The 24188-nt window shown below is 42.6% G+C and overlaps 1 pseudogene across 1 annotated transcript in view; it reads right to left on the bottom strand.

Annotated features, from left to right (window-relative positions):
* Positions 1–24188, bottom strand: part of LOC146551414 (neurexin-3a pseudogene) — a 41075-nt pseudogene that overhangs the window by 6918 nt on the left and 9969 nt on the right. The window contains exon 2 of the transcript XR_014890057.1: positions 21843–22955. The product of XR_014890057.1 is annotated as a neurexin-3a pseudogene (transcript). The remainder of the gene's footprint in view (positions 1–21842; positions 22956–24188) is intronic.

Below are 24188 nucleotides of genomic sequence, written 5' to 3' on the forward strand. Positions count from 1 at the left end.
AGCTTAAAAACGCTACAAAGAACCAAGGATAGAGGAGGATTAGATCTGCCTAATTTTCACCAATACTTCTTAGCCAACAGGCTTCAGTTCATCTCAGAATGGTTAAAACATACCTTCTTAGTTGAGCCCTGGCTAGATGTTGAACAGGCACTATGCAAGGATCTAGAGATTTCAGACCTACCATTTATTAGCTCAAACATCAAAAGACATGAATGCTTTAAAAGTATCAACATCAGCTTTTCTCTAACAGCATGGTGGGAGTTTCTAAAAATAACGGAGTCTTCATTAATCCCATGCAAACGTACACCTATCTGGAATAACCCTGACATATTACAAAACAATAATATGATTAATTTCCCAGAATGGAGTTGTAAAGGAATTAAATACTTAGAACATATATTAGAGGGAACAGAATTTATTCCATTTGACAGACTAGTTGAACAATATGGGATCAACAAGACAAGGTTTTTAGAATATCAACAAATTAAATCCATAGTAAAAAAGAAATTTAACCTCAGTCAAGTTGAATTACAAACACCACTAAGTGCGGCACATTTTCTTACTCTTAAATCCCCCAAATTATCTAAAATATACAGAACACTTTCTAAATTAGATGAATCAATATCCCTTCCTACTGCAAAGTGGGAAGCAGATTTATCAGTCAACCTAGACCAAAACTTCTGGTCTCAGATTTGCTTAAAAACTTTTAAATTAATTAAAAATCCCAGTCTGCAATTAATACAATACAAAATACTTCATAGAGTGCACTATACAGGTCATCGGATGTTTAAGATGGGCTTTACATCTTCCAACAACTGCTCACACTGTCAAGGCAATACACCAGACAATTACATCCACGCTCTTTGGTTCTGTCCACCAGTGCAAAAGTTTTGGCGCGAGATATGTGAAGACTTATCAAAATGTCTGAAATGTAACATTCCAACCTCCCCCTTAGTGTGTTTGTTGGGCAGCTTAGATAATGTCACTTCAGAAAAGAATATAGCCCATATGATCTTCACTGCCCTATGCATAGCCAAGAAAACAGTCCTCATGAACTGGAAAAATAAAAATAATCTTAATTCTAACCAATATAGAAATTATCTATTAGATTACATTAGTCTTGACACAGCCTCTGCCACCACATCAGATCAATTGCTCTGGGCCCCTTTTATCAGCTCCATCACCTAGTGGGGGTGGGGGGTCATAGTTTGGTCCCGCCTTCACTGTTGTGATTGGTGAGGGGGTAGGGACAGGCTTAGGGCGTCGGGGGGTTCCCCGGAGGCATCTTCCTTGGGGGGCTCAACCCGGGGTAGCGGTCACGTCCGGTTGAGGGCTCTGTTGGCTCTCAGGTGACTGTTTCCTCGCGGCTGCGTGCAGCGGGGCTAGGGGAGGGTCTGTGCTGACGGACGTGGGTTACTGACCTGGCAACCTGGCTGCCCCTGGGTGGGTCCGGGATGGGCGTGAGGTTCTGGGGGTGCTCCGTCTCTGGGCGGGGGCCCGGGCCGGGCCTCGGGGGCTCGGGTCCTGGTTGGTGTGTTGCCGGGGTTGTGGGCGGGTGGGTGCATGGGGGCCCGGCCCTGGAGCAGGGTGCCGCCGGTGCATCGAGCCGCCTGGGGGGCTCTTCAACTGGTGGGGGGGATGGTCACATCTGGCAGGAGCTTTCTTCTCTCAGGAACTCTCTGCAGGAGGGGGAGATACAGGAGAGGTGGAGGAAGATCTCAGCCTGGGCGTTTACCGTCTTATGTAGTCTGGAAGATGTGTGGTTGGTGGGGTGGGTGCAGTTTTCTCTGTGGTGGGGTTGGGTGGACTGTCCAGGGCTCTGTGGAGCCGGGGGGCGCTACTGCACTGGGCCCCGGTCTGATGGGCCTGGGCCCCCCTTCCCTGGCGGGTCGCGGAGGGTGGGAGTGCCTACTGGGGTCAGCGGGGGAGCTGGCCCCAGGGAGGGGTTACCTGCCCCTCCCTTCCTTCCCTCCCCATCTCCAGCTGCCTCCCTCTTCCCGCTCCTCCACAACCACCCACACATGCAGGGCCTTGGAGTGGGGGTATGTCACCAGGGTGCGGAGGAGGCTACCCCCCCCCCCCCCCCCGTCCCCTTCTGGCTGCCTCTGCCTCAATTTTATCCCACAACTTAGACATTCACATTATTCACACTCTCATTACACATACATATAGGATCTTGGGGGTGGGCACAATCACGGAGTCCAAATCACCATCAGGGTGTATACCTCACCCCTGACGTCGTTGCCCACCTCTCAATTTTAAATACACTTAGTCATTGAGGGCTAGCAGGAGGGACCATGCGCTTACCTGCTGCTCCTTGGCAGGTAGCTCCATGCCCTCCTGGGTTTTAATTGCACCTTAGAACACATATGCATCAACACTACAATGAGCGGGTGGAGGGAGGTTTGGAGTCTTCTCCCACCCCCATTCTCTGCGGCCTGCTGGAGCGGGGGGGCTAGTAGGAGGAGTTGGCCGTCCGACTGCGGTCTGGGGTGTGGGGCCTCCCTGCTGCTGCGGAGTCGGGGTGGTCTGCCTCTCCCCACCGCAGGGAAAAGGGTAACACCACCTGGGTCTGGGTGCAATTCCCCCCTCCAGGGGCAAGGGTACCTAGACCCGGTTTGTAGAGTACGCTTGGGGAGTGTGATTGTGTGTACAGCGTCTCTTTATGTCTGTCTCCACGTTGGTTGAGTGTGGAGTGAGTGCATATGAGAGCATGAGGGTGGGAATGGATGTTTGTGTCTGTGTGTGCCTGTATGTCTGTGTCTATATGTCAGGTTGGGTATCAGACGCCACCTCTCTGGGGACACCTCAGGCCCTCCAAGGTTTGGAGGCCTATCTCCACCCACCACCACTTCCCCTGCCGGTGGCGGACTCCCTCAGGTGTCGGTGTGTTGGTGGTTCTTTGTGTCTGGGGGTGGGCGTCCGGGTACACACCGGCTCACTCCTTGGCGGCCGCTTGTCGGGGCCTGGGGCCTGGGGCTCGCTCGGGCCCCTTTGGAGGTGGGGTGCCCCCGGCCTCTCGGCCTAGGGCTCGGTCACTCAGGCGCAGCTGGGGGCCGGCGGAGCTCACGGGCGCGTCACTGCAACCCCCCCTGGCTTCTGCTCCGCGGCTGCTGAGTGAGCCCTCATCTGGGACTCTCCTCAGATCTTACTGGGACAGTGGCGCGGCTGCCCCTCTGTTGGTCTTCCATGGTCTCTTGTGTTCTGGGGGCCTCTGGATGTCTGGAGTTTTGATCTCCTCCATACCCGCTTCACACCCTGGAGGACGGGGCTGTGGCCCCCCCACACTCCCTAGCAGATCATTACATGGAAAAACCTTTGGAATGCAAGCATGCTGATCCACACAGGTATGCACACATGGGTATTCACAGACGCGGACTAAAGCTTTCTTGGCTGCTGCCTCAAAGCACACTGTGCGCTGTCTATCTTGCGTGCTGCACAATATCGTTTATTACTTAGTAAATACTGATATCTATGACTAGCTAGTTTATTGTGATGGTGCTTTGCTTTCTCTATTATTATGTTGCTCTTTGTTGTTTGCTGTCTCCTCTGTTTGTTTGTTTGTTTGTTTGTTTGTTTGTTTGTTTGTTTGTTTTTTTCTCCATACAGGTGACCCAGGAGTTTTTTTTTTTTTTTGTCTCTCTTCCCCCCCCTTCTCACCGTCTCTTCTCCCCTTGGGTTTTCTTTCTTTCTCTCCCCCTCTCTCTCTCATTCATTCCCCCTGTCCTATTTATTAAAAAAAAAAAAAAAAAAAAATGACAAAGGATGAACTGAAGCTCTGCCATCACGTAATGTCGCATACTGCTGTTTCTGATGTCATTTAAAAAAAAAAAAAAAAAAAAAAAAAAAAAAAGAAGAGAAGAGAAGAGAAACACCCCCACTGAGTTCCTGATGAAGTCCTGTTGATGTTGCATAGGTCTAGGCCTTCCAGGATCCAGGTGTGGGGCATTGAGTCATAGGCCTTCTTGTAGTCAATCCAGGTGGTGCACAGGTTGGTCAGCCTAGTCTTGCAGTCTCGGGTGACTGCTCCATCTACCAGTAGCTGGTGTTTTCTGCCTCTGGTATTCTTGCAAATTCCTTTCTCATCTATTGAGCCATGTTCATCTTAGCCGCTATGATGCCTGACAGGAGCTTCCACGTGGTGCTGAGGCGGGTTATTGGTCGGTAGTTGGAGGGGACCGGTCCCTTCTGGGGGTCCTTGGGTGTCAGGACTGCCCAGCCTTCGGTTAGCCATTCTGGGTATCTCTCATTGACTGGCTGGTTATTAGCTGGTTCATATGTACGATGGAGTGCAGTCAGCTTCTTCAGCCAGTAGGCGTGAATCATGTCAGGGCTTGGTGGTGTCCAACTCCTCATACTGGAAAGCCAGTCTTGGATGTCTGCCTGTTCAGAAAGGTTGCTGTGGTCTGATATTAGGTCCACCAGCTACTTGGCATTGGTGTAGTGTAAGTAACGGAACCCCATAACTAAGAAGATTCCTCATTTACATTAACAACAAATGGAAGTCTGTCAGATAGAGTCGAGTCACACCATTACAGCACAGTTCCTTTGATACCAATTGTGTGCTCTAATCTATATAATAAAATATTATTGTCAAGAATATCAAATGATGCACTGAGGTGTAGCACAATAAGTTGCCTCAAGGCACTATATAAAATAACACTGAATTGAATTAAACTGAATCGAATAAGTCCACTTTCTGAGGCAATGTAAAGATAATTGGTAACATTCACTCGTGCTGTTTCTGCACTATAGTCTGAATCCTGACTGAAACTCCGCAAATAAACAAGTTCTTTGCATACACTTGTCCAGCTATTTTTGAACTATTCTTACAATATTTTGTTAATAAAATGAAGCATAGAAATTGGTCTATACAATAATTTGCTATGACAGTAAAAGCTTTTTTAAGTAAATAATTAATTGCCGCAATCGTAAAACAGGTCTGTTTTAATAAAGATAAACTGATCATATTTAAAACTGAAACATTAATGAATTGTAGGAATTAGACTTATTGATGATTTAAAGGAGAAAATGAATGAAAATAAGTAAATAAGGATAGGAGGGTAACAGTACTAGCAAACATCAGCGACCACTACAGGCGACTTTTAAAGAAATGAGTGAAGTCATCACTAGTCAAAGCTAAAGCAATAGCTCAACAGAGCTCAAACTCTCTGTTAGCCTGGGTACAAGGCTGACAACCTGGCAGGTTCCCATTTTCCTCTTTCTTACATATGGTAAGATGTCCTAGCTTTACAAAGACCCTTTTTTTTTCTTATAGAGCAATTATTTATCCAGGCCAAATGAAGATCTTCTAAATTAGCAAGGTGTCATTTCCTCTCCAACTTATGAGTTCTTTACTTGAAGGCTCATATTTGTGGGTTGTACCAGGGAGTCAAATGTCTCTGACTGGTTGCTTTCTTTTTCAGAAGAGCCACAGTATCCAGATTTGTATGCAGTCATGAATTAATACTGCTGCAAGATAACGGACTTCTGTACATAAAGTACAATTTAGGTAGCTGTTGCTCTTTGTTACTATTGCAAGTCATTCCCTTTTGTCTCTACTGCAGCTATGTTTGGTCTCTTCCTGTTAAACTGAAATTCTTCTATTAACTTATCAATTCTCCCAAGTGCTTGCTCATAAGAGATCATCTGATCATTGGGCTTTTCTAATATAGTAAGGCTTGCTTTGAGACAGCTGTTGTTGTAAACTGGCATTATAAGACTGAACAGAACAGCTATCTAACTTTTGTTGACACCGGTGATTTACAGGTAACTAGGGAAATATTGAAATGTGATCTGCCACACCATTGTCTTGAGAAATATGGTAGTCTCAAAAGCAAAATGGGATGATATTTGAATTAGTGTTAATTCACTTTATGTTTTTTAATCAGGTTTTCTAACAGGCCCAATTTAATCAAAAACATTTTCTGAACCAATCACAGATAGAGCAGGGCGATATGGCCAAAAATATTTATCACGATATATATTTGAAAATTTGCGATAACGATATAACCGACGATATAATTGATGCGAGACAAAATACAACTCCACAACATTACTAGCGCAAAAAGACAACCTTCCATTTATTTTCACTTAAACAAGAAGCTGGTTTTTATGTACATTAAAGCTTTATAAAAATTTAACAGTGCAAATGCAAATTCCTTGCTGAAAGTTTAACCAAAAGGCATTTCCAGTAGAAATGTGCTGACATATCCTGAGCATAACCATGTATAATATCCACTGAAGTTAAAAAGAGGTGCTTTGCAACATTAAACTGCAGTGTGCAGTACGCATTTTTTGGACCATAAGGTGCACGGGATTATAAGGCACATTAAGCGAAACAAAGCAGTCAGATAAATCAAACTTTATTAAACTCATTCTTCTTGCTTCCTCCACTTCTGTACCATTGATTCATTAATGTTGAATTCTCTGGCAGCTGTTCTATTCCCATGTTGTTGCAGTATATTAATGACTAACCTCGTATTGTGGATGGATTATCTCAGTTGTTCTCCTGACTGAAGTTTGGTCCGTTTACAGCATCCTGCCATGCGATTGCATTTGTCTCTAACCATCAGGAACCTTCACGTTAACTTTTATAAGTGGAAAAGTGTTAGTGTTCGTCCTCCAGCTTCCCTGTTTATGTTATGCTAACATAGCTGTGTCGCTAGCGATCACGTAGCACATCATTATATACCAGCTAGCCCAACTTCAGTAACCCTACAAACGTCACTGCTGTTTAGTTTCCTGTCTTCATTTATGTTGGAAGTGATAGCAGAGCTGTACGTTTGATTTTTTTCAGAAATCTCTCAGTCAGAACATGCTATATCATGCTTAGGTAACTAGCGAAACTAGCGAGCTAACTTCCGCTAGCTTCCTGCTAACTTCTAACTCCGTTAAATGTAATAACTTTTGTTTTCATGGATGCCTGGAAGTTAAACTTTATAGTTACACCTGGTAAAGCAGCAATGCTGATCGTTTTATTAAAGATGAAAGAATTTAGACAGTTTTTAACTCTAAGTGATGCTGCAGTGTTGTTTGACCTGAAGCATACGGAGTTTAGGACCCAGATTACTCCCAGATTTAAGAGCATCTTAGTCCGACAAATATGACAATGACAACGGCTGCTTGCATGTTCTGCAAAAAAATGTGCTTTGTTGTGTATCTGACGGACAAACACCAAACCAGTTCCACATCACGGAAGTTGCACCATTTTTACAAACCAATTCTGGTTCATCTGTTTCACTCAACAATCGGCCATGTGCGTATGAAAACAAAGGCACTGCGCATGCGCGTTTTACTCCCATTCTATCGCGATATTTCATTTTCCTATCGTTGCCTAACATTATACCGGTATTACCGTGAACGGTATAATATGGCCCAGCCCTAATCACAGATATATAAACTAGTTTGATTGATTTTTTTATTATCTGCATTTTGAAAAAGTAAAAGACTATAGACAAGTAAAGCAGTGTTGTTATGTTAACCTAATTAAATACACTCAATTAGGTTACATTTAATTAAATATTTGACCCAAACTTTAGCTCTTATCCATTATTACTGACAGATGAGTCAATTCTTATTTATCAAATACAATATATAAAATATATTAAAAAGGTAAAATGGTAAAAACAAAAAAAGAGAAAGAAAAAAGTCATGCAAGTGAGTTATGACAAATTCTAGCTGTCACGAATGCAAAGATATTTTGCAAAAACAGACTAGTGAGTTTATTCTGGAGCAGCTCATAGGTTTAGTTAGCAGCAAAAGATACAATGTTCTTGGTTAAAAACCAATTCTGCTCTTAGATCAGTGAAGAATATCTTCCTGTATTCGTTTGGGCCACTCACAGAAATGAAGCAATGGTGTGACTGACTTGCGATCCATTAAATCCTCTTAGCATGGACAAATTGGGCATGTTAGGGAGTTAACACGAACGCAGGCAGATGGAAGTCAATCTGATATACATTACATATTAATTCAGTTTAAAGTGAAGACTGTCAACTGTGCTCAAATGACAAACAAGCTGATCCAGTGGTAATCAGGGGGAGGAAGTGTGTGTGTGTGTGTGTGTGTGTGTGTGTGTGTGTGTGTGTGTGTGTGTGTGTGTGTGTGTGTGTACACAACAAGCTGTAATAACGACATATTTCAATGAAAGTCTCGGCAGTATTGAATATGATGGCACACCAGTGATTACCAACATTTGACTGGTTAGTTTTCATTTCCAACGTTATGGTGGACGTTCTGGAGTCGATAGATAAAAAAACGATCCAGTTTTGATGCATGTCTGTCACTACTTGAAATTCTCCACAAAGAGTTTCAAGCTTTCTGTAATTCAGTGAAGCAGAGCACAGCCTTCGGAGAACTGGCAGAATCATTCACAGAGGGAATGACGTGACTCTCAGAAGAAGACAAAGAAAGTCGGAGGAACCATTGGTAGGTTTTAAACCCCTTTATGAAGTGCTCCAGCTAACAATGGCAATAGCAATGAATTTCAGTATCATTTTCTGACATTGTTTTCTAATGTTACATTTTGACAGCTTGTCTACTGAAGACAGTAAAAGTTAGAATAAAACAAAGTTTTAATGTCTTGATATAAAGTGCCTTGAGGTGACTGTTGTTGTGATTTGGCACTATATAAATAAAATCACTCACTAAGAGGCATTGTGTGCAGGCTTATCATTAGTAAATAAGATGTGTTGGTGCAGTAGAAAGAAAGTCAAAGGTTCATTTCATGACAGAAATCAGTGATGCAGATTGAAAACAAACATTACCTGAAACACTAGCAAGCAAAAGTGCAAAAACGCAGAGTCATTCATATGACTTAGAAGTGTCTGTTTATGTAGACTTGCTCTCTAAACAGTGTTAAAACGTTAGCTAACATTAGCCAACTTTAACTGTAACTTTAACCTTCAGTCTGCTGGCCAAGGAACTGATGTACTTTATTGTCTTCGTTTGTTACAGTTTCTTAATGTGGTCAAACTGGGCTTAGGTGATTGTTTACAGTACAGTTAGATTAGAGCTGGGCGATAGAACGATAACGATATGTATCGCGATATAACTTTTACTCGATAGAGAAATTAAGCTATCGCGATAGACCTCGCCGCTCTTGTCCTCTTAAAAAAAAAAAAAAAAAAAAAGGTCAGCCAATCCAAATTAAGTAGCGCAGAGCCGAACCAATCACAGCCGCAGCGTCACGTCGCGTGACTTGTTACATACAGCACAAGTGCCAAGCCGCACGTGTGTTTGTTTGGGAAGCAGCCAGCGGGTAATGGAGGAAATGAGTGTGCCGACTAGAAAAATCAACCGAGCGTGACCGGAGAGAAAACAGATGATGGTTCCAATGCCGGAGAGATTGTCGAACGGAAGAGCCATAGAAGCTCCGTAGTGTGAAGGTATTTCGGCTATTTCAAGTCTGACAAAAAACAGAGTAGCGTGCACTGTAAATTGTGCCGAAAGCAAGTCTGGAAATACAATAAACTGGTGCATGCGTCACACTGTGCGCCACGTTATTGTTTCGGTGAAATGAATTTCTACAATACTGTTAATTCTACTCTCTGCAGTGTTTAAATGCTTACATATACACACAGTTACTGTCCCTCCACACATACGACTCGGTTCTGCTTCTATGCCCCAGCTTTGTTTACTTTTTCCCACCGAGGCTTCTAGACTTCTGATTGGCCAACATTTCTGCACGGTTAGGAATCTAGCGCCACCTGCTGCTTTGGCATGTTCATAGCAGCGTTTTCCTTCATTTCTGCCTTTATGTGTGGACGGGATTATTTTTTAAAACGAAAACGGAAAATCTCCGTTTTCAAAAATACCCGTGTACGTGTGGACGTAGCCTCAGTCTCTGACTGGAAGCGCTAATTCGTCATTCGGCTTTTGTCAGACTAAAGTAACTGTTAAAAGTGTTTGAAAAGCTCAGCTATACAACAAGGAGAGATTGAGAATTTCCTTTTAGTTCTCAGTTTATTTGATATTGACAAAAGTTAGTCAGTTTTGTCTGTTCTTCTGTAAAACAAAATAAGATTTATTTTTAGAATTAATATTTTGTTTCTAAGTGGAATTGACAGTTTAGTCTGTTTCGTTTGTTCTATTTTGAAACTTAAACGCTTTAGCGGCTGCCTTTTGTGTAGTTTGCAATATTTGCCTTTATTTATCTGAAAAAGTCTCATGTTCCTTAAGTACATCTACCCTGTTGAACTTATTATGGGAAATAAATATTTAAATATAAACAAGCTGCTGATTATTTCACATTTTACTTGTGAGCAACGGCACATTTAAATCTTACAAATATAGTTATTTGGCTCATATCGTGATAGATATCGTTATCGCCTGAAATGAAAAAAACATGTCGTGATATGAAAAAATCTCATATCGCCCAGCTCTAAGTTAGATGGACATTAGCTATTGTCCAACAGCCCTTATTCAATATTAGAATATTGCTATAAACCTTATTGGACTGTAAATCTGTTTCCCTGTTCATTTTACCTTTTGAGTGACAGAGGACGATAGTGAAGGAGAGAAGGAAAAGAAACAAGCAGCGATGGACTTGTAGTGGTAGTGGTCAGACCAGGTCATCATCACGGATGCCTCCGTACTTTGACAGCCCCTGTAGCCCCTGTTTGAGTATGTTCACTGATTATTGGTTATTACTGGTTATTTCACATAACTAAGCAGTGTGTTATGCTGTTATCAAATGTGCATATGCAGTGAGAACCAGGTGAGAAAATAGACTGATAATGAAGTTGGGTAGAAAGCAATAACTGCTGAACAAAGAAGAAAGAAAAAGAAAACCAAGATGCGTTTCATGGATACTTTGTACCACACTTAAAATACTGTGGGACATTTTAAATAAAACATATTCTTTAATATGAATGGTAACAGTTAACAGCCTTCAGAAGTAAAGCATGAGGGTGGCAGTATCATGCTGTGGGGAAGACTTTCAGGAGCAGGATCTGAGAGACTATTCAGAGTCAAAGGTTCAATGCAGCAGCGTACAGAGGCATCCTTGATGATGACCTGGTCTGAGCGCTCTGGCGGGGCAAAGGTTTATCTTCCCACAGGACCACAACCCCAAGCACACAGCCAAGATAAGAAAGAAATGGGTTTGGGACCTCACTGAGTGTTTCTGCATGGCCCAGCTGGAGCCCAGACTTGAACCCAGTTGAACACTGGAGAGATCTGAAAATGACACAGATGCTCCACATCATACCTGGTGGAGCCTGAGAGGTTCAGCAAAGAATATTTTGAGACAATAGGTGTGCCTGGCTTGTAGCATCATACTCATAAAGACTTCAGGCTGCAATTGTAAATCTCTAAAGGTGCTTCAACAAAGTACTAAGCAAAGGCTGTGAATAATTATGTACATGTTATAATTTTTGGTTTATTATGTTTAAAAACTGTTTGTTTAACTTTTTTAATTTAATGGTAAATGGACTGATTCTTATATAGTGCTTTGCTACTCTCCTGGAGTACTCAAAGCACTCTATACAACATGCCTCATTCACACAAGCACTTCTAAACACAAGTGCAAACTGAACTACATTCACACGATGAACGCATCGGAGGGCAACTCAGGGTTAGTATCTTGCCCAAGGATATTCGGCATGCAGACTGGGGAAGCCAAGGATCGAACCACCAACCTTCCGATCAGCAGCTGATCTGCTCGACCACCTGAGCCACAGCCACCCCAAAGTCCATTTTGGAATAAAGTTGTAACATGACAAAATGTGGAGCAAGTGAAGTGCTGTGGATATTTTCCAGGTGCACCGTAGTCTTGGAACTGATGACCTGTGTTGAACCTGCACAATAAAGAGAGGGTTTGCACAAATTTGAAAACCAGCTCTCTTAACAGTTTGCTTCTTGTCCAGGTGTGTGGAGCAGCAGTCTGATTGCATCTGTACTGAATAACTGCTTTAGTTGCTTGATGATTTGGTGGACTGTCTCCATGTGGTTAGGAGACCAAAATAACCTTGTGTGTATTTCTCCTCTTATCTACTATATTACATTAGTAGTATTAATAGTTCTTTAACTTACTTTTGAAAGTTCTGATTGTCACATTTGATCCTTTGCCTCATGTTTAATGACTAAAGCTCAACTGTAAAAGTCTTGTAATATACTGAAATCCAAATAACGTTCTTTTGAAAGTAGCATTGTAATGTGTACACAGCTAAACTTAGATGAAGAGAACTGGTTAAGAGACATGACCAGAAACTGACAGGACAGACTTCAGTTTCAATGACCAGCTTCCTCAGGAAATTCTGCAGAAACGCATGGTCCTGTTCCCAATTCAAACACAGACACACCCATACAAGACAGACATATATCAACATACAGCACACATCCACTCAGACATGGAGGGTACCCACAGAAGAACACACACCCATACACTCCCATTACAGCATCTTCAATAGATGGTCACATTATCGCTACAGTAACCACCAGACTCCTCCATGTTATTTCCAGCAATCACCATGAGCATGCAATCTTTTAGATTTTGCAGCCTGTTTTGTTCATCACATTGTCTCCAGTCTGCTGTTCCACCTGCTAGTCAGAATCCAGAGCAGCCCACCTATCCTTGGTATCACAAGCATATCATGTTCTCCAACAGTCTTCAGTAAAGATAAAACACTCTCTCCCACCACCTAGGATTCTTCCATAGATCTCCTTCTTGTACTCTGTTGCCTACAGCAGATTATGTAACTTCTATCACCTTGAGTACATACCATCCTCTTCTCCTGTGGTTGCAGGATTCTTCTTTGTCGCTTAGAAAGACAACAGTCTCAGGCCATGCATCAATTACCACATTTCGGACCAAATTACAATAAAAAAAAAAATCAACTCCCTCTGAAAGTTCAGCTTTCTAATAACTTCAAAGGGCCACTGTTTTCACAAACCTTACAAATTGTAAGTATTTTAAGTTTCTATGCCCTTTGGACTCACAAGCACCCTGCAGTGTTTTAGCCACTAATGCTGTGATTTCCCTTATCTCTTAATGTTTGTATATCTCTACAATATCCTAAACTTTTCCAGAAGTCTGAAGAAACACCATGTCCATTTGTGGCATGTGCTACAGAGTCTACTGGAGAACTCGTTATATGTTAAAGCAGAGAAATGTGAGTCCCATGGGTCACCTTACTTGGTTTTGTATTTGAGGGTGGGCAAATGAAGACCAATCTGGAGTAAGTCAAAGCAGCCGTGAACTGGCACACCCTCACGACTCAGAAGCAGTTTCAGCGCTTCCTAGGATTTGCAAATTTTATTACTGAAGTTGACGCCTCTACCTCTGGTGTTGGTACACCCCTCTCCCAACGGTCCACTCTAGAAAGTAAACTATAGCCTTGCTCTTTTTTTCCTGTCATCTAACTGTTGATGAGTGCCATTGTAATGTCAGAAAATGGGAGCCGCAAGCTGTAAAGTTAGCATTAGAGGAGTAGCAACATTGTTTGTGGCAACACCCAAACACCCATTTGTCGTTTAGTCTGTTCAGAAATATCTAAATCAGGGGTGTCAAACTCAAATACACAGTGGGCCAAAATTCAAAACTGGAACAAAGTCGTGGGCTAACGTTAATATTTATTGAAAAAAAAAAATCTTCCTCCAGATATAAGAATGAATCTTTTCTTATGGACTCAAACAAGTTTTGCTGAAAAACTGAATATGGAACAAGCAAAGCTTAATACTAAACAATATATATATTAGCTGTATAATACCAGTAGGCCAGCTCTAATAGTAATTTGGTATGGCTTCGCGGGCCAAATGTAATTAGGCTGCGGGCCAAATTTGGCCCGCGGGCCAGAGTTTGACACCTATGATCTAAATGATTGAATTCTCATCAGGCTCCATGGTCACTGCTTTTTGGATATTTTGACTTTGCCTCAGAGGATGAAACGGCCGAACCAGAAAACATCCTGCCATCCACATGCTTCATTGGCTCCCTCACCTGGGAGAAGGATCACCAGGTATCACCAGCTTTCAAGCCTTGGAAGCTGGTGCTACTAATTCCTACAGGTGTTCCAACCTTTCTGGATTACTTACAGCCCCGTCTGTCTGCATAAAGCAGTGTTGGACACACTGTGGTACCCTCGTCAGCATCAGCTGAACAGTACTGTGCTGCAGAAAGCAGTGTGTTGGTACAAACAGGGTGAGAAAAAGGCAATTAACAATGGAAGAGACGGACCATCATAACTCTTATAAATGTAGGTCTGTCCTACAGAGAGACTGCAAAGAAAGTCAAGGTGTCAGTGAGTCCAGTTTCCTTCTGCACTATGAAACAAACTGTGACAGGAAGAGTCTGACAGACCCAGAGACACGACTGAATCAGGTCATGTGATGGCGGCTCACAGGACAACAGCTTCAAGCAGCTTAACTGTGCTCGTAGTAAGAAAGTCTGTTTCAGCTGTGAAGAGAAGACTTCAAGCTGCAGGTTTGACAGGATGAGTTGCAGCGAGAAAGCCAGGCAAGACAAAGAGGCTTGTCTGTGCCATGAAACACCGACACTGGACTGCTGAAGACTGGAAGAAGGTATTATGGACCGATGGATCAAATGTGAAATCTTCAGTTCATCACACAGGATCTTTGTCGTCGAGTAGGTGAAAGGATGGTTCCACAGTGTGTGTCATCACCTGTCAAACATGGAGGAGGAAGTGTGATGGTCTGGGGCTGTTTGCTGGATCCAGGGTCGGCGACTTGTAGAGTGGGAGGCACCATGAACCAAAACAGCTACCACAGCATTCATGCAGCACCCTCTGGTATGGTGCCAACTAGGTCGGGGCATGAACCCGACCATTATCTTGCCTCATGATGAAGCAAGATAATGACCCCAAACATAAGTTGAAGCTGTGCCAGAACTACCTCAGGAATAAAGATGGTGAGCTTGAAAACATGGAGTGTCCAGCACAGTCTCCAGACGTAAACCCCATCGAGCTGGTTTGGGATGAACTGGACAGAAGAGTGAAACCAAAGCAACCTACAAGGTCCACATTTATGGGAACTTCTGCTACAGATATGGGAGAATATCTGATTTCTGTTGTAGACAGAAGCCACAGGTGTGTTCAGCTGTTATATCTGCCAAAGGGGCTACTTTGATGAGTCAAAAGTTTAGAAGGTCTATAGGTTATTTGTACTATGCTTTCATTGTAAGTGAATGAGATATTAAAATAAAAAATAAAAAATAAAATGTTTTCAATAAAAAACTGGATAATTGGGGTGTTCTAAAATGGTAGTGTATAGTGTATATACGATTTCCTGGTATACCGATTACACATCAGAGCTACAAAGAATCAGAAGAAAGCACTTTATAATAATAGATTGGATTTATATAGCGCTTTTCAAGGCACCCAAAGCGCGTTACAATACCACTATTCATTCACTCTCACATTCATACACTGGTGGAGGCAGCTACAGTCGTAGCCACAGCTGCCCTGGGGCAGACTGACAGAAGCGAGGCTGCCATATCGCGCCATCGGCCCCTCTGGCCAACACCAGTAGGCAAGTAGGGTAAAGTGTCTTGCCCAGGGACACAACGACCAGGACAGAGAGCCCAGGGATCGAACCGGCGACCTTCCGGTTACAGATGCGATTCCCAACCCCCTGAGCCACGGTCGCTTTGCCAGGACCGATCGGAGGCAAACTTCATTTCAATACCACTGCATACCACGAAGCACTTTAACATTACGTTACCATCTAAATGCAAAACATGTTGCAGCGAGCACAAACTGTGGGAGCTGTTAGCGCTAGCAGTTAGCGTACCAAAAAAGGTGTCAGCAGCCCAAACTTGATGAAATAACTGGCTTCAGGAGCACAATTTGTTAGTTTAACATCAGACAAACATACAAATTCTCTCACAAAGTAGATTGTTCTGGACTGTAGACCACTATCAGTGGTACAAGATAGGGGGTTAGAAAATGTGCTACAGTAGCATCAGGTGATCCAACTTTCCAAGTGCCGAAAGACTATTTCAAGTAAAATTCAACAACTGTGTGTGTGTGTGTGTGTGTGTGTGTGTGCATGTGTGTGCACCTGTGTGTGTGTGTGTGTGTGTGTGTGCATGTATGTGTGTGTATGTGTGTGTGTGCGCGCGCATGTGTGTGTGTGTGTGTGTGTGTGTGCATGTGTGTGCACCTGTGTGTGTGTGTGTGTATGTGTGCATGTGTGTGTGTGTGTGCATGTGTGTGTGTGTATGTGTGTGTGTATGTGCATGTGTGTGTGTGTGTGTGTCTGCAGCAAAGGAGAGACACAGAGAAAGATGTGAACACATACATTTTTGATGAAGGTTCCAGTCAACAAACCAGTCAAACACTCACAGATGTCCACTGGGAGCCTCGTAGCATTTAATTCAATACAACTACCGAATCAGGAACCTTTGAACACTCTGTTTTCTCCAGCTCACCTCAGAAATTGCTTTTTACAAATTACTTACTAAACACTTTGAGGTGATTCACGAGGACTTTGACAAATCTGTTTATTCATCAGTGGATACACAGCTACCAGTAAGGTTGTGCTGCTTTTAATTCAGTACCCGAAAGGTGACGTGAGGATAGGAGAGGATTAGAGCTGAAAGTGGATTACTTAAAGGGATGATTCATGATGTACAGGAAAAAGTGTGAGAGCGCAGTGATTAATGAGGCATTCAAAACCTACTTTCTATCATCATTGTTGGCTAACTGATTTTTTTTTCTGCAAATTAGAAACACAAAAGGTAAACCAATACACTGACCACTTATCTACACACACATTCACCATTCAGGGACCTAAAGAACTAAGTTTCCACCAGCCGCCATGGTTCATGTTCATATGAACACACAGCTGAGCCGTGCAGCAGAAGCTACCTGCTCATGTCCAGGTTCAGTACAGCTGGTAGCTCAGTATAATGAAATCACTGTTACCTGCTTCTTTTAGTTTCTCAAACAACGCTTGTTTGGTATGTGGCTAAAATGTGGCACGACCTCTGAGTTACTGGTTTCTCAGTAACCTGGTTGACTTAAAGTGGTTAAACAATTAGCGCTGTTTTACTGCATCGCACATTCCTCAGATACTTTTAACACACAAAGGTGCATCTTTGTTTTAATGAGTTTAAAACCAAGTGCACATGCTTCTAAATAAAGTACCATCGATCAGATGTCGGTTTTTTGTCACAGCAAAGAATCAGCTTATCTTCTGCCAAACCTAAACAGACATGCCGAAAAACTAATATTGAATTTTAAGAATTTTTATTGAAGACTTAAACAACGACCATGTATCTATCTAATGTATCCTATTAGCTTACTGTTCCCAATATGCTGGAAAAAGTGGAAAGAGCTAGTAAAGTTGATAAGTAGGCATATCCAGCTCTTAAACCTCACTGGCAGAAGTGGAGACAGCAGATCACCTGCTCTGTCAGCTGCTAAAACTAGCAAATGTGACCACAGACATGTTTGTCACAATTATATTACCTTCCGAAGTGCAAAGTGGTATTCCTTGCATACCTGATGGCTTGTATGTTTTGCACATGGCACTTGTTCATAGATATTCACTTTATTGTTTGTGAGTAAACTGGCTGCTAACTACTACAGTACATCTCTCCTGCTTTGAGTCTCCTTCTGCTTGAGATGATGCATAATTCACAAAGACAGAGTAGAGTGAGAATGAAAGGCTAAAGCACAAATGAAAGTGAAGAGGAGCGGGGGGAGCGGGTTAGCTCAGTGCATTGAGCCGGCGCCTACATGCCATATGGCTGAAAGCGGCCGGCCTGAGTTCAAGTCTGACCTGTGACCCTTTGCCACATATCTGCCCTGCTTTCCTGTTGTTGCTTCACTGATCTGTCTGATAAAAGCTGGAAAAGGCCAAAAAAAAACAAGAAACTTGACAAAGATTGGTTTCTGATATTTATATTGTAAGATTCTTTTTAGTTGCATTTTTTAATCACATTGGTCATTATCTCTAAATAATTTACACGTGTTTTAGAAGAATAAATTTAGAATATATGCTAAAAGCTGTATTTGTTTACTTTCAGTAAGATATCAGTTTCTCTCCATAATGTATTCAGAAAGCAGCCAATCGACCAATCCATACCAGCCAGCCTCATTAAGCATGTCATTTATGCCTTAACAAAAATTAATCTAAATTCTCTCTGGTTTGGAAGAGGCCCCTGCATCCCTCACCTATCACTGCTCTGCAGAAGGCAGCCAGGCGGATCGGCAAAGGAGGGAGAGCCAGACATAAATCAACAATGGGAATGGGTCCCAGCATGGAGGCTCCAAATCAAGGTCGGGAGAAAGCAGCCTATCAAACTACAAGGGTCAATAGATAAAAGGTTGTTAGGTGTGTGTGTGTGTGTGTGTGTGTGTGTGTGTGTGTGTGTCGTTTATCTTTAAATTAATGATAATCTTTTAACGTACATTTTTTAATTATTATTATTTCTGTTTGCTTGCATTGCACATTATGTGTCAGAGCAGCCTGAGCTTTTGGCTTCACATTAGCTGTTCAGACATCGGTGTCATTATTTCGGAAACACTGCATCAGAATATATTACATAAGGCTGAGGTAAACAGTAAATGGACCTGTATTTATAAAGCGCTTTTCTACTCTGCGCACTCAAAGATATACATAAACAGTCCACTTTAACCAGTACACACACCACATGACTGATAATGGGTGACTACTAGTCCCAAGGATTTATTCTATAGTCCATTCATCATACTTCTGAGAATACAAATCCATAAAAGTGCTGAGCATGTTAATATTACATTCAATACATACAGAGAATATGTGGAGGAGTAGCAGCTCTACTCTCCCAAATAGCAAAGTCCTCAGTTTATTTATAAAGGAGATGCAAGCCACCAATACACAAGTGGTCTGCGTATAATAATGCAACAATAACAGGCTTAACAAAGAGAGTAACAGTTATGTTGGGCCCATCTAGAAGTAAACCCACCTGCCTGCCCACTATTACACCACCTATTACACCACCTATTACACCACCTATTACACCACCTATTACACCACATATTACACCACCTATTACACCACATATTACACCACCTATTACACCACCTATTACTTCACCTATTATACCACCTATTACACCACATATTACACCACCTATTACTTCACCTATTACTTCCCCTATTACTTCCCCTATTAATTCACCTACTACACCACCTACTACTTCACCTATAACACCACCTATTACACCACCTATTACTTCACCTATTACACCACCTATTACTTCACCTATTAATTCACCTATTACACCACCTACTACTTCACCTATTACACCACCTATAACACCACATATTACACCACCTACTACTTCACCTATTACACCACCTATAACACCACATATTACACCACCTACTACTTCACCTATTACACCACCTATTACACCACCTATAACACCACATATTACACCACCTACTACTTCACCTATTACACCACCTATAACACGACATATTACACCACCTACTACTTCACCTATTACACCACCTATTACACCACCTATAACACCACATATTACACCACCTACTACTTCACCTATTACACCACCTATAACACGACATATTACACCACCTACTACTTCACCTATTACACCACCTATAACACGACATATTACACCACCTATTACACCACCTATTACACCACCTATAACACCACATATTACACCACCTACTACTTCACCTATTACACCACCTATTACACCACCTTCATGTGTTTTAAAAACTAGAGAAACACTTTGTTAATTGTATGTTTTTTATGTTCCAACGTGAGAAGTTCTGTTTTGTATTCAGTGTAGCCTGTTTTTATGTTTCCCTTCGTCTTTTTCTCTCTTGTTTTGTTAACTTTATCCACAATTGTTCAATAAAAATATTCTGAGTAAAAAAAAACTAGAGAAACTTGTACCTGTGTTTATCTGCTTCTGTTTCCTGAAACTGTGCCAGTTTTGACAGATGGTTAGATGGTAACAGATTCAAAAGTGGGCTCTCTCTCTTACAGCAATATAATCTTCTGACGTCACCTTTATCATATTCATTATCTTAAGTTACCATCATTTTTTTAATCCATCAGTCTAAAGACAGAACAAACTTGGACAAATGCTTCCCTGAGCTGAGACTACAGACATGTCTTTATAGGTTTCATTCTATTCATGTAAAAACCATATTGTAGGAAACGTCAGCAAACGCATCCCAAAGAATCAGGCTTTAAGACAAAAAACAAGAAACTAAATGGAAACTAAACTAAATTCTGAAAGATCCCTGCCCAAATGTCCCATTTAGAATTGTTATAAATCTTCTAAATAGTAAAGGATGAAGGCAAATAACAGGTCTGATAGCAGGATAACAAAATGTTCTTATATATTGGACTGGCTCTGGGAGCAGACAGGTCAGTATACAGAAAGTGTGGCTTCCCCTCTCAAGCAGACAGTCCTCCACTCTGCACATGATGTTAAACGTTAGGCAGTCTTCTCCAGTTCTCAAAAGCAACCAAAAGACACGAATCAATGCACAAACACTTCTTCCCTCCATGTGAGTTAAATGCCTTCCTTCAATCAGCTGTACAAAGGCAAAGCAGCTGAGCTACCACCAAGACAGAGAGAAAAAGGAAAGCCCTCATACCTCCTCCTACCTCGAAGACAGATTAAAAGAGTCTAATCTTTAAACTCCAGATTCCCTGGCCTTTGTCTGTGTGCTGGGGATGTGGCATCAGCCCAAATGGGATGGAAATTCTATATTTGTGAAAGGTTAAGAGAAGCACGCCAAAGTCTACGAAACACGGAGGAAAAGAGAAGAATAAATGTATTTAAATGACATCTGATCTAAATTAATTAAACAAAAAAAGAGTCCAGGGACTTTTTCATCTAAGTGGTATTGATTATCTTATAAGGAGTCAGATTATTGTGTCTACTTAGTAGCTGAAGGATGGTGGTTTGGACAAATGTGTATTGATTGTGAATAATTAAATTCATGGAAAGAGTTTTCAGCGCACATAAAAGGAGAGGTGCTGGGATCTATTTCATGTACCAGTGGTACTGTTCACAGAGAAAGAAGCGAATTTTCGGAGCTCAGGATTTATCAAATGACAAGAAGTTTCTATGTAAAGTCAATCAACGTGCCTTTTATTTGGCCTGTAGGGAGGAAATAAGTAAAGGAGGTTTCTTTAAATAGAAATCAATTTCACCCTGGCTACACACATCTGTAAAGCAATTGAAACACAGCTCCAGCAAAATTGTCAGCACAAAAGGATGTGATATAAAGCACCTGCCATCGTGTGATTGGGTAAAGAAAAGGGACTCGGGGGGGCCCGTTCTCTGGAAAGGCATCCTTATCACTGCCTGCAGGGCCGATGTCATTAACCTGGACTTCACTAACTGTGGCTGGATTAGATTCTGATTTTATGGTGTAATCATACAAAAACACATCCACACGCTCGCCCAGATTCCTGCTGTGACAGCGGAGGGAAAAAAGCCAAGTTATGTGCAAAAGGACAATGTTTTAACATTCTTATTATGAAGTTATTTTCACTAAAGTCGGCTATATACTGTCCCAGCTAAAGCCCATTCTTATTTGAGCTAGTTCAGCTTTGCCTCTTAGAGCGAAACCACGTAGGAGTAAGAATATAGGCGGGGTTACACTGCTTATTAGCCACATGCTAACACAAACGCTGTTTCAGAAACAGAAGATGTCAGAAGATCTTTCAAATAAAGTCTCATTACAGTAGAAAAGGGGAACATAACTATACCCTGGAAGACGTCGCTACCAACCGCCAGGATACTGAGAGGCTGACACGCCAAGTTTAAACTTTTTAGCAGTTTTAGTCCTGTCTAAATCCTTCAGGATCAATAGCAGCAGGATTTCTAGGTGTTTTACCTTCGCTGCAGAAGCGGCCCTTGTATTCTGTTTTGGAGCAGTCACAAACCGGTTCTCCGTCCACCACTGTGCACATCCCACCATTCTCACACGGGTTCACGGTGCACCATCCTTCCGACTCCAGCGGCACGTTAAGGCTTCCTAGGAACAGGGGCTGTGAGATGCCGTATTTGAGGTCTGCGATTGTGCCACTGAAGGGCTGCATGTTTCGCACTGTAGGCAGTGTAAGTGCACCGCTGCGGATATCCTGAGGCACTCCACCTAGGAACAGGTCGCTGACTATTTTCATGAACTGACGCTGAGGCTTTACCTCGCCTGCTTTGGCTTGGCCGTCCAGCACGAGCACTGTGCGCAGGTTGTACCTGCTCAGGGTGGCAAAGTGCCAGCTGCTGTCATCTACCCGTCTGTCTGACACAACAGTGGTCTCAGCACAGTCGATGCTGAAGCGCAGCCGCAGTAGTCCCTCCGCCACTGAGAGCTGTAGAAAGTCACAGTAACCTCCATCGTCAAAGTACAGCAACAGTGCGTCTGAGGCCTCTGTCTTAAACTGGAAGCTGAGGTCACCGCGGGTGCTGGCATCCCAGCGGAGGTAGCGTGCCCACTGACCTGGTGTACCTAAAAACTCCAGTCCCAGGCATGTGCTGAGGAACACATGCAGCCTGATAGAAAAACCTACAAGATCCATAGCTGTAAATAATTTCTTAATCCAAAAAAATGTCTGACGAGAATTCGGTTAGATTCAAATCTCAGGGACTGGACTCAGTTTCAGGGTTCCACAGTTCAATCTTCAATATAGATATATTTGGATAAACATTTATTATAAAAAAATATGTCTTTAAAAGAGGGAAAGGGCAATAGCAGGAGAACAGTCGTTGTAGTTAACAGTCGTAAGGTAAATTGTCCAGGTGTTGCAGGGCAGTGATTGTTGTCCTTTTAAATGTTACCGAGCAAGCTGACAGAAGGAGGAGACCTTTAAGACGTCGCCCTGCTCTTCAGACCGGACGAAGATGGAGACTTGTGGTGCGAGGTCATGTGAGTGGAATTTCCTCCTTCATTTTGTCTGCTGGGATGTGGAGCTGGCAGGGGAGCCGCTGGCCTTTTGCAGTTACATCCCTGTCACAAAACAGAAGGCACATGGTTACAATGAGTCCACTATGCAGCACACATGCTAGACCACTGCAGCTCTGTTCCAGGCTGTTCACATGGATGCAGTTTCAGTGGCAGACACAGACACAAAGTGGAGCACTAAAATGCATCTGTGCACATAGCAGCTAGGAAAACACTTGTTGTAAAAAATGCAGTTTTGTTTATTAGAATTTCATCATCTTTATTTCATATTCAGAGATGTGCAGAGATAATCAGAGGGAAAAACCAGGTTACACACTCAGCTGTGAATGGTCCACTAAATCTTAAGGTCTTAAGGTCTTAAATAATCAGGCCCCATCTTATCTTAATGACCTTGTAGTACCATATCACCCTATTAGAGCGCTCCGCTCTCGCTCTGCAGGCCTACTTGTTGTTCCTAGAGTATTTAAAAGTAGAATGGGAGGGAGAGCCTTCAGTTTTCAGGCCCCTCTTCTGTGGAACCAGCTTCCAGTTTGGATTCAGGAGACAGACACTATCTCTACTTTTAAGATTAGGCTTAAAACTTTCCTTTTTTCTAAAGCATATAGTTAGGGCTGGACCAGGTGACCCTGAATCCTCCCTTTGTTATGCTGCAATAGATGTAGGCTGCCGGGGGATTCCCATGATGCATTGAGTTTTTCCTTTCCAGTCACCTTTCTCACTCACTATGTATTAACAGACCTCTCTGCATTGAATCATATCTGTTATTAACCTCTGTCTCTCTTCCACAGCATGTCTTTATCCTGTCTTCCTTCTCTCACCCCAACCGGTCGCAGCAGATGGCCCCGCCCCTCCCTGAGCCTGGTTCTGCCAGAGGTTTCTTCCTGTTAAAAGGGAGTTTTTCCTTCCCACTGTCGCCAAAGTGCTGCTCATAGGGGTCATATGATTGTTGGGTTTTTCTCTGTATCTATGAAGCGCCTTGAGGCGACTTTTGTTGTGATTTGGCGCTATATAAATAAAATTGAATTGAATTGAATTAAATACATTCAACCTTTTCTTTCTAACCTGCACGCTGCAGAAAACAATCCTGAATAACAGTGCCTGTGAAATCACTGCATTTTTCCCTCCTCCACAAAGGTTGTTGGGAGTTATCGGTCATCTGCTAGGGAAATTAGTCTCATTATTCTCATGGCAGTGCATGACTATCAGTCAGCCAGGCGCACTGCCTTTATCTGATGACCAGCCTGGAGAGACAGCTTTCAGCTTCAGCTTTCAGCTGAA

Source organism: Mchenga conophoros, linkage group LG19 (assembly GCF_057382185.1).
Source record: "Mchenga conophoros isolate Kocher_MC1m ecotype Shallow Benthic linkage group LG19, M_conophoros_male_GT1.1, whole genome shotgun sequence".
Classification (NCBI taxonomy): domain Eukaryota; kingdom Metazoa; phylum Chordata; class Actinopteri; order Cichliformes; family Cichlidae; genus Mchenga; species Mchenga conophoros.